This window comes from Podarcis erhardii, assembly GCF_964252035.2.
Source record: "Podarcis erhardii genome assembly, chromosome: 7".
Classification (NCBI taxonomy): Eukaryota; Metazoa; Chordata; class Lepidosauria; order Squamata; family Lacertidae; genus Podarcis; species Podarcis erhardii.
The window spans coordinates 79,901,299-79,911,451 of NC_138511.1; positions in this window are offsets into that span (position 1 = coordinate 79,901,299).

Consider the following 10,153-nt stretch of genomic DNA (forward strand, 5'->3'; position numbering starts at 1 on the left):
CACAGTCAAAAGTAAAAAAAAAAGATGTTTAGAGCAAGAAGCTATAGAAGAAACCTGCTCATTTATATACCTGGGTTTAAAGGGAAGGGAAGGGAAGAGAAGGGAAGGGAAAGTCCAGTCAAAGGTGACTATGGAGTTGTGGCGCTCATCTCACTTTTAGGATGAGGGAACCGGCGTTTGTCCACAGACAGCTTTCAGGATCATATGGCCAGCATGACTAAGCCACTTCTGGTGCAACAAAACACCATGACAGAAGCCAGAGTGCACTGAAACACTGTTTACCTTCCTGCCGCAGCAGTACCTATTTATATACTGTACTTGCACTGGCGTGCTTTCGAAATGCTAGGTTGGCAGGAGCTGGGAGAGAGCAATGGGAGCTCATCCCGTCGCAGGGATTCAAACCACCGACCTTCTGATCAGCAAGCCCAAGAGGCTCAGTGGTTTAGACCACAGTGCCACCCATATCCCTTGGTGTACTCTTTAGTGAAACATTCTCTGGGAAGAGTAATATTGAGCCGTGAAAGTCAAAGCACTGAAAACCAAAGGAGCATTAATGAAATTCTATTACAATAAGGGAGGGCAGCTAAATGAACCTGCCCTAAAGATGCTTGGTAGCATAGTGCTTACTGAAATGCTATTTGACACTGAAATCTGGGGGGCAGAGTCAAACTCCATTAAAGTTTTAGAAACTGTCTTTTTCAGTTTGATTTCTTTTGTGAGACCATATTGGCTTCTTGGAGTGCCCTTCTATGCACCAGCTGGAAAAAAATAATAGGGAAGGAAATTAGATAAAATTACTATATGTTGTTTTGATAATTGTAAGGTTTAATGTGAAATCAAGCTAGAATTGTCATGGCCTTTGGCTAGAGAAATAAAGTAATGAACTTTATGTGAAATGCTCATTGCTACTCCAGTACTTGAGATTTTCTCCCATTCTATCTCTCACTCACACACCATTTAATCAGGGTAGTTTTTATGTTAAGGGTTTATTATTGGCTATTTTAACTATGGTGTATATTTTAATCATTCTGGATTTTAACAAAGATGCAGATTTCTTTTGTTGCTGTTTTCTAAATAGCACAGAAGCCTTTTGGGAATGAAGCAATACATATATTAATGAATAAATGAATAAATAATAATAAATTCTAGATCGAATGGCTATCTTAAGTATCTTGGAAACTGTAGCTTTCACTTATTAGCATGATTATTCTGATTCCTCTGCCACATAAATAAATGTTTACAACTGACTATACTTGGTTACCAAGGCTTAAGTGCTTAAACTCTTGAGTTTACTCCCCTTGGTTAGCCAGCGGTCCTTACTCTCTTTTATATTGATATCCTGTCCTCACCCACATTCCCACCCAAGGAGCAAACATTTTTGCAGTCATCTAAAGAATCCCATTGTGCTGATTGCTACTCACCTGGAGAAAGCAGGCCCAAGAGGAGGCATGTGCTCACAAGTGTTTTCATCATTTTTGAAAGATCGGGAGACTCAAAAGAGATGGACCAGGGAAGAGGAATGGTGCAAGTAGAGGCTTACATGGAGATATTTATAGGCCAAGGATTCACGCTGTGGGCAACATGTAAGAACAAATGGTTCCCTAAGGTCTGGGATCAAAAATCAAAGCTCAGTGTTGAATTGGCTTAATTAATTCTCTTTCATTTCATTAGCTCTTGCCAAAAACTTTTCAGCATTTCCCTCCTATGGCATTAATGTGTGATTTAAATTGTAATGTCACCAAAGAAAGAATCAAGAGACTACAAAGGCAAGGGCAAAACCAAGATGCAACCTGCAAAGAAACCCCCATACTGTATTTTACCTTGTATAAGACTATATTTTCCTTCATATTTTTAAAATTTGAAATTGGGGGTCATCCTATATGGAATAGGGGTCATCTAATACATGGGGGTGTCCTATAAACAGAAAAAATACAGTATCCCCCACCACAGGATTCCTCTTCTGAGAAGGAGGAAGGTTTGGATATTAGATTGTTCTTGGTAAGACTGTAAGCAAGAAAGTAATCCGCAGCTAAGAAGAGTAGCCCTCAGCCTTCAACATCTAAGAAAACCCTTAACCCATCATGGCTTCATATTGCATGGATGTACTGGCGGCTTCAACCAGTAAGACTGATTCTCCTGCCATGGAAGTGGTCACCCTTCCCTAGGGAAAAAGGGATGGCAAGTGAGCTCAGCTGCTGGTGTCAGTGACTCAGAAGTGTACTTGGTTTGGTGAGAATTGAAATCTCACACAGCATGGAGCTAGCTGTCTCCACAAACAACGCAAACAAGACAATACTCTCAATCACTCTTCATCACTCTGAACCAGTCAAGTAGAAAGTACCAGGCAATGTGCAAAGATGCAATTGAGGAAGCCCTTGTTGGTTCAGCTGCAGATTAGCTCAAAGGTCATTAGTGCAGCCCAGCAGAGGGATGAGCCAATGGCAGTGAAGCAGTCAAATGGGGTGTAGGGATGTAAAGTTGAGATAGAGAGTAAAAATATGTATGTGGAAGTAAAGGACAATGATCTTCCTTATGAGGAGGCCTCCAGTATGTTGTGATACCATTTACAGTGTTACATCGGGTTAAGAACATAATTCGTTCTGGAGGTCTGTTCTTAACCTGAATCTGTTCTTAACCTGAAGCACCACTTTAGTTAATGGGGTCTCCTGCTGCCGCTGTGCTGCCGCTGCACAATTTCTGTTCTCATCCTGAAACAAAGTTCTTTTGCTTATTACCCAAGGTAATATTTCTGGGTTAGTGGAGTCTGTAACCTGAAGCGTATGTAACCAGAAGTGCATGTAACCCGAGGTACCACTGTATTATAGAGAGATATAGGAAGAAGAAAGTGGAAAGAAATTGGTGTGCCTTGCATTGAGTCTGGGCAAGGGAGGTAGTTGGAGAGAAGAAAACATTAGGCACACTCTGGAATTATTGGGTTTAGGATACCTTTTAGGGATCAGCCTGTGCTTCATTCCTCATGGGGCTTAGGAGTACATTTTAGGTCTCACATGCATATTTTGGGTGAATACTGGACAGTGGGACCAAGGTTGCTTTGCTGGGTTTACAACCAAAGCTCACCCAGGAGTTGGTTCTTCTACTTCCATGGTTGGGGAGCCACAGTCTGTAGGAATGCTTCCCTACCAGTGCTATATAAAATCTTCAACTGCCTGTAGTTTCTTAATAAAATTTAATGTGGTTTGCAGTTCCTTCAGGAAATGGATATGAGACCAACTTACAGTCACATCAGGATTAGAAACCTTAGAGTACATTTTCCACAGAGTACATTTTCCACATTTTCCCCCTATAAAATTCATGCTTCTTAAGTTATAATTTTAAAAGATGCCGTACTGAAATCCCCTTATTTTTTGTCTTGCCCCTTTTCCATTTTCCTAATGCAACGTGTATAGAAACATACAATCTGCTCCTTTCATACATTATTGTTTCATGAGCAGGACCCCTAAAAGTCTTTCATTTTATTGGTTGTTGTTGTTTTTGTTTTTAAGAATGATGGGTTTTAATTGGAAAACAGGGTGTATTTACCATGAGTCATTGCTTTTGCCTTTGCTTTTGTTTTATGTGGTGTCTAACTTGGTTGGAAAGAGCATATTTTTTTTATCATCTTCCAGGCCCCAGAAAAAAGCACTGCTGAGGTGGTAAAACTAGGCATTGCTCAGGGTTATAGACAGGTATCAGGGTTCTGAAATTTCATTCCTCCTTGTTCCAATTGCATCACGTTGCTGGCAAAGAGTGAAGATACTTTGAGTCATCGGATCTGCTTGCCTTTAGCCACGTTGCCTTTAATTGAATAAAACTAGAAGTTTACACCCACCTCACTACCCATCTTCAGTACAACCTCATCTATATGCATTATATTTCTCTATTATACTGGAAACCTTTTATATTTTCTGATAACTGAACCATTTTTACCAATGTATATTTTATTGGCTTTCAAAAATGTATAACAACAACAACAACGCTAAGCAGCTACACAAAATCAGAATACGCCACCCTTTCTGCATTCTCTCCAGCTAACACATAAGTATCCATAGTTTTCAAACAGTTGTTCTTTTTAAAGATTTTCTACAAAATTCTCCTACGTTATTTCATCAGCATTGTATGGAAGCATCCATCCAGAGTGTGGTCATCTTCAACTAAAGCCTCAAGCAGGTGACAACATCCAGATTTATGGTGATTCTGCTGACAACACATTGCTTAGATGCTTTTAGCCAGGATACGAAGTAAATGGCCACAGGATGGCATAAAATGCATACGTTGTTTATTTCTTTTCAGCACTGTTACATTATGGTTTATTTTCTCAGTTAGATTCAATATCCGTACATTTTCATACTTTGGTCTCTTCCCCAAACATGTAATTTCCTCCACATTTGGACAACCAATAATTTTGATGCATCATGCAAGTATAGAAAGTGATCTGTTCCCTTAAGAGACTTTTTAAACCATGTAAAGAGTGAAAGTAAACCCCTTAAAGAGTGAAAGGAATCAAAACCGTGGGGTAAAATCAAACTGTTCTCATAGAATATTGAAAATATGTATTCTGTGGCATCTCCATCTCAAATGGTGGTATGTCTCTCTATAACTGGAATACCTCCACCACATTGACACGATTCCAAAATTAATGTCAGAGAAGTTCACTGGTGTGCTTTGCCACCTATGCATTACCTGAATATCCAAGGTCCATGAGAACTAGTTTATTGAAGGATTAAGAGATATGTTGACTATGAACCAGTGCTTCCATCTTTGCACTCATTGGTGTGGGGTCCAACATTATTGGGAGTGCAAAGTTAGTTCCCAAGGCAAAGTTCTGGTCTTCAAGGGCCCAAATCAAAATGTAACAAAAGCCTAAAAGCACGGCTCATGTGGTAAAGCTGGGGTACTGATGGATGCCAGGGACACACTGTTGTGCCATGAATATTGGACTCCAAAGTCATTACTGAGACCTGATGAAATAATTTTCTGGAACTTTATCCCTCCTTGTTGCAATTGCAGCAGATTGTTGTGAAAGAGAGAGGATAATTTGTGACATCTGATCTGTTTGGTCAGATTATATAATTATAATAATTTGGTGGTGGCTGCCCTTAGCCGCACTGTTTTGAATGGAACCAAGCTAATGCCTTACAGCTGCTTCGAACCCCATCTTCAGTAAGAATCTCATCCCTATGCCCTAAATCTGGAGCTATTCAAGAATGTTGACTTTTCTACACTGGATAGGGTGTTAGACTAGCCAACCTACCAGAAACCCATCCCACACACCAAACTTACATGGTTCTAAAGGAGTGGAATGTGGAGTTATTGATAGATGTTTGAAGATGTTTGAAGGCATTGATAGATGTTTGAAGGCAAAGACCAACAACACAAGCGAGAAAAAGGCCTGAAAATGAAATTACAAAAATGAAATAACAAGGCTTTGTTGAAATCAAAGGTGGTTGCAACACTTTGCTGCCACACTTAAATGGCTGTAGATGTGCAACTACCCCAACCCCCTGCCTAAAGAAAACTCTGCAATTACAAAACTGTCACCTGCAAATTGATTGAGCAAATGTCCTGGGTTGGGAAGCAGTTGCACATGACATGAAGGCAGATGATATGCACCTCACTATTCCATGTCCCAGTAGCTGCTGTGCACAACATCTTAAACAGACAAAACAAAGGAGAAGAAAGAGCGGATAAAACAATAACACCTTAACACCCAAACTCCAAGCAGTCCAATGAGGACTGAGCATGTCAGTAGTCCCAGAATATTGTGTGTCAGTTGAACTAGAAAGATGTAAAGTGGGGCAGTTTGGGGGGGGGGAGAATGATAGCATGCTTCTTGCAAACATATGCAGATTCCTGGCTGCCCCAGGGGAATAGAGTGGGTTGTCATGAAAGGTAAAGGTAAAGGTAATGGAACCCCTGACCATTAGGTTCAGTCGTGGCCGACTCTGGGGTTGTGGCACTCATCCCGCTTTATTGGCCGAGGGAGCCAGCATACAGCTTCCTGATCATGTGGCCAGCATGACTAAGCCACTTCTAGCGAACCAGAGCAGCGCATGGAAATGTCGTTTACCTTCTCGCCAGAGCAGTACCTATTTATCTACTTGCACTTTGATGTGCTTTCAAACTGCTAGGTTGGCAGAAGCAGGGACCAAGCAACGGGAGCTTACCCCGCCATGGGGATTCGAACCGCCGACCTTCTGATCGGCAAATCCTAGGCTCTCTGGTTTAACCCACAGCGCCACCCGCGTCCCTGTCATGAAAGGTACACCTCTGGAAATGCACAACTATTAAACATTTAAGAGTTCAGTTTGAGCCTAGATTATGTTATGCATATGTTAAATGTTATTTGAAGATTGGAAGCCCTTTTGTAGTTCAAGACATCTTTCTATGGATCTACTGCCGTGGCAATGAAGCTTTTCAGCCTGGGAAAACGTCCAATGGCTTAAGTCCAGGTTATGTCAGAGGCTGCTTGCTCCCATATGAATCTCTCCTGTTAAGTTGTGGGTGAACATATCAAACGACACAGCGATTCTTCAAACAGCTCTTGTTTATTCACAGGCCAGAACAGAACTGAACTGAGGGGTTCAGCCAGCCTGCTTATATAGAGCTCCACCACAATGCAACTGTAACCACTTTCTGTAACTATCCAATCACTGAATGTCACTTTCAATCCCTTATTTGCATATGTGGACCTGAGTGAAAACTATTTACAGTATCTCCCTGCTGGCCCAGGGTGACAACTTCAGTACATAACACCCTTCCCCACCAAGATAAGGCGTTAGTTACAATCGTAATGGTTTCCTTATATACAGCACTACACGTAATGGTTCCATTAGGCACAAAAGCATATCGATTACATTTCACCCACTTCCATTAGACCGATAGTGTTACATGTCCAACAATTTAGTCTTTTAAATAAGTTGGGCGCTTGGAAACTCTGCCAGACCGCCAGGGACCAGTACCTCGGTCCGGAGGGGCCGCCCAATTCTTGCTGAGGCTGTGGCACAATCTTAGGTGACATTGAAACCAAGTCCCCTGGATCTGCTGCTGTGGATGGAACCTCTGCAAGTGGAGTTGGTGGAATATCAGGCAGCACGGCAGTGGTCTGAGTCTGTGGGAAGTCTGGCAGACCCTCTGAAGCAGCTTGATTCAGCTCCACGCCCACAGTTTGCGAGAGAGGTATACGTGGAGCCTCGCCATCTGTAAGTGTCTGTTTCGGAGCCACAAGCGCAGTAGGGGCACCACGGTAGTGTCCAAGTCCCCAACCCTGCGCCTAAGCTGGTCTATGTGCCGGCGCCACAAATGTCTGTTTTTGAGTGCCACCTGGTACGAGTGAGGTCCAGTGACTCCCACTACTGTGGCTGGCACCCAAGGAATGTCCCCCACAAAGTTCCGGGCAAAGGCCTAGTTTCCTGGAACAAATGACCATGGTGCATTGGCACAGCCCCGGGGGTTCAGCCACGGCAAAGTCTGGGTGCAGCCAGTCGAGCAGAGATTTGAGGCGGTGGCCCATAAGCAGTTCAGCAGGACTCCGTCCTGTGGCCGCATATGGGGTGATGTGTTGCACAAACAAGTATTTGGTGACCCGCTCGTGCCAGTCTCCCTGGTCTTGGCGTGCCAGTGCCTCTTTTGCAGAGCACACCATTCTCTCCGCTTGCCCGTTGCTGGATGGATGAAATTGTGCCGTTAGGGCTTGGCAGATGCCCAGTCCCAAAAGGTACCACTCAAAAGTGCCTGATGTGAACTGCAGTCCGTTGTTAGAGACAAGGACATCAGGACACCCATGCATCGCAAAGAGGCCTCGCAGCACCCGGATGATGGCCACAGTGGTGGTGGAGGGCATCAGGGCCACCTCCAGCCATTTGGCATTTGGAATAGGTGTCCACCACTACCATAAAGGTCCGGCTGTGAAAGGGGTCAGCCAGATTAATGTGCACCCTCGACCAGGGTGTCTTGGGTGTCTCACAGATGTGTCCCTTAGCTGCCGGTGGCGCAGGCCTCAATTCATGGAACCTCTTCACTCCAGCCACAAGTGCCAGTGCCTCATTGTCGAGCTGGCTGTAATTCCATTCAGTTGGAGTTAGCGTCCTGGAAAAGTAGGCAAGTGGTGCTTATCTTTCGTCTGGAAAATGGTGGCTGAGGACAGCGCCGATGCCAAAAGGTGAGGTGTCACAGGCAAGGACCAGCAGCCTGGCTTCACTGTACTGTACCAGCACATTGTCCAATGAAAGGAGAGCCTTGACCGCGTTAAAGGCCGCCGTCTCCCGATGACCCCAGGACCAAGGTGTCTTTGTGCTGAGGAGTCGGTGAAGAGGCTCGGCTACCACACCCAGAAGCCCTTGCAGCAGATGCTACATAAGGCTTTGGAAGATGCCAGGAGCCACACTCACTCCAAACTATTAACGGCGGCAACGGAATGCCCCTCAGTGGGTGACGATTGTCTGGGCTTCAGCAGTGGCATCATCAACAGGCAGTTGTTGATAGGCTTGGGCAAGGTCCAGCTTAGCGAAGACCTTACCCTCACCCAGGGAATGCAGCAGGTGTTGGACAACAGGAACTGGGTAAGCATGCTGCTGAAGTGATTATCATTTTAATTATTTGAAAAACTTGTCTTCCACTGGGTTATATGATGTATCCATTAATTATGTTGTAAGAAGGTTGCATTCTTAAAATATAACAACCCCAGGAAATACATAAGTAAGTAGAGGCTGTGGGAAAATCAGTTGGAAGTGCCAACCAGAAGAGTGAAAATGACTGTGCTCAACTTAGACATGCATGGACACACTGAACAGCTGTTTTGAGAGTAAGGAAACATTGGGCATGCAGAGTAGCCTGAATGTGGGGATACAAGTTGATTCCCAGACAAGGAAGGAGCTGGTAAACGAAGATTGTTTGAGTTACGCACTGATCTTTAGGTGGGCTGTGAATATGTTTACTGACATGCATTGCTGTGAAAATAATGCTTGGAGTGAGTCGAAGAGGAGTCCAGAAAATATTCATGGAATGTCCATTCAATTGTATGAATGAACTTTGAATTCCCCTGTTAAATGTGAGGTTCATAAGAAAATCACATCTCCATTGTTATCTCTTCCTATGCTCCACTGATGCAGTTGTTCCTAGCTATTACCCTGAAGCTCATGTGGCCCTGATGCCAAGGTGGATATGGAAGACATGCATTATCTGTCAAAATTACTTTCTGTTTCTGAAAAATAAATTATCTTATTACAACACTGTATATATGTATTTAATAACCATGCTGTTCAAAATTCAGGAGCTTAATTGTAGCTTTTGTAACAGCTTGATTTACGCATTTAGAAGTTCTTTCAGTTAGACCATGTTGGGTCAATATTTATCAGCATTTCTGGCTTTTTCTTTATTCAGCTGCTAGTGCTTAAGATAACACAATTTGTTTCGTTAGTTTCAATTCAACAGAACCACACTGCTACTATTCTGGCAAGAAATACTCAATAATACAAACCTAAATAAGAGAGTACTTGACAATAGCACATCCTACCATATCTTAACATATGTCAATTCACTGTTCCTCTGTGTTGCACTTATGTAGGGAAATATTCAGTATAAGATTGAAAACAACTGAGAATTAAAAACTTTGTCAGCTACCCAGATACTAGCATAGTTAAACCAAGCTTCTTTACTTAGTCCCACAAGATTTGTAGTAATGTTTTTTCTAAGGTCAAGCTAAGAAAAACCAAACAAACCCTTTATCTGCTCCTTTTCCCCCTGGATCCATCCCAGATACCCAGCAATGCTGTTTTATTTATATATTATTTATTTCCTAAGACTTATACATGGCTTGATTGTAAAAAAGAAGCAGCAGCCGTTACAAGAAGATAAATTTGAGAAAAAATCAGAATATACCATAGTTAAAATACTAAAATAGATTAAAATGGCAAAAACTCTCTAAGCATCTGAGTAGGCTTGTCTAAGCAAGCATGTTTTTAGCAGGTGCTGAGCAGAGTACAGTGAGTCCCCCTGACTGATCTTAGTGCTAGAGAAGGGACTAGTAAGTGATCCTCCGTAGCAACTGAATTAATTTACTGAAAGACTATTTCCCAAAATTCAGCCACGTAATAGTACTCCAACTAACAGTGGAAAAACGGCCCTTAAATTGTTCTACAACAATCTTGCCCATCTG